This window comes from Leptomonas pyrrhocoris (genome assembly GCF_001293395.1).
Source record: "Leptomonas pyrrhocoris isolate H10 chromosome Unknown, whole genome shotgun sequence".
In the NCBI taxonomy this organism is placed as follows: Eukaryota; Euglenozoa; class Kinetoplastea; order Trypanosomatida; family Trypanosomatidae; genus Leptomonas; species Leptomonas pyrrhocoris.
The window spans coordinates 427,856-429,616 of NW_015438373.1; positions in this window are offsets into that span (position 1 = coordinate 427,856).

A 1,761-nucleotide genomic window follows, 5' to 3' on the forward strand; every position below is an offset into this window, starting at 1 on the left:
GGAAAGCGAGCTGGCGGAAGTAACTGACGGCAAAGCTCGATACAAGCGAAAGGTACAGTTGATGGAACGAGCGAAGCAGGAGGATGAAGCACGCATGAAAGCGCTGCGGGATGCATTGCGGACCAAAGCGGATAGCTGATAGGGAGCGTGGGGTATGCGCTACGCGGTTGTTGTTCTGCCGCCGTCTGCCTCTCTGATTGTGGGCGTCTTTGCGCGCATGTTGAGGCAGCACACTGATTGCTGAGTGTCGTCTCCACGCTCCAACGCCAGGGCAGCGCTGATCCGGCTGTGCTTTTTTAGGCTTCGGTGTTGTTGTCAGTCTCTGTACCACTACTGGCGCGCAAACGGGACCTGTAGACGATTGCGTACCGTTTTGGTAGAGGAGATTGCGTTGGTTCATGCATTTTCTTTCTCTTTTTTTTCCTTTCGTTGCTCGAGGGAGACACTTTCGCGGAGCGCTACTTGGTTTCTTGAGCAGTACGCGCATTGTCCCTGATGATGCCGACCACCTCAACGTGGTATCAGGGTCAGGTACCCATTAAATGGGGAAGCCAAGGGCCTGCAGCTTGTCCTCGGGTCCGGTTGCGGGCGTATTGGCTTGGCGGACAGGTCTGGGTCGTGCATATGCTGGAGAGACTTTCAGCAGTTCACATGTTCGATTCGGCTCACCGAAACGCGTGTCTACGGGTTATGAAACCATGCGATGGACCGCGGAAGCTATTCTGCTGTTACGCCGTGGTGATGCTGAGCGCAACCCTGCGTGGCCACAGCCTTTGTGCGATGTAATGGAAGGGACCATTTTGTGGGGAGTAAGGGTAATATCCTTCGTGTTTGGACAGAAATGGCACATATGAGGATAAACGAAAAATATGTATATGTACGCTGTGCTGTTGCCCGTGCGTTGGGCACCATCGATGAGCGCAAAGGATCTTTCCCAGGCGGAGTTGTTGGGAATAGGTTCGTTTTTTTTGTGTTTTCTCGCGTTTTTTCTTTCTTTCGTTCGTTCTGTTGTGCTCCTTGACGTGCCGATGGAGGGAGCTGCCCCCGCGGACTTGAGGGTGTCACCAACATCGGCATCGACGTGCAATACGTATTCTATTCGTTATGATTCATTTTCCCCGTTTTTAAAATATATATTTTGCCTGCTTTTCATTGTGCCTCTTCTCTCTCTCTCTCTTCTACTGGTGCACACACGTTCACGTGCTTTAGTTTCGTGTACATTTCTTTATCGATTCCGTTTGCGCACCGTTCTATTCTAAAAAGAAAACTGTGAAAAAAAGAAAATGAATTGCCTGTATGGAATGTTGAACCGGAGCATCGCGGAGAGCAAGTGGCGAAGTGAGGTTTTCGGGCGAAGGCGTGACCCAAGGCGGGTAGTCTGATTCAACGTCTGGCTGCTCGAAGCAACGCGTCGCTGCTTGACGCAGCTATTTCTAGCGATTTCTTTCTCTTTCTGGTTTCCCGCCTGCCAGGTGTGTAGTTGTTCGTGTCGCGTCGGTCGTGTTGACAGCTCGCGTGGCAATGGGTGTTATGCGCTAGGTCGCACGTACCAAATGGGCACTGTTTTATACTGGAATGCAACGTTGCAAGCACACGCACAAGAAAATAAAGAAAGCTATTCGATGCCGTAAAGAGCGTTTTGCCACCCTTTCCTCTCCTTCTCTCCCACCTATCCCTTTACAAATTCATGGTCATTGTAACCTTCTCCGCTGACGTTTTCTTGCTAGTTGAAAGGAAGAACCTTTTTTCTCTTGAATCTGG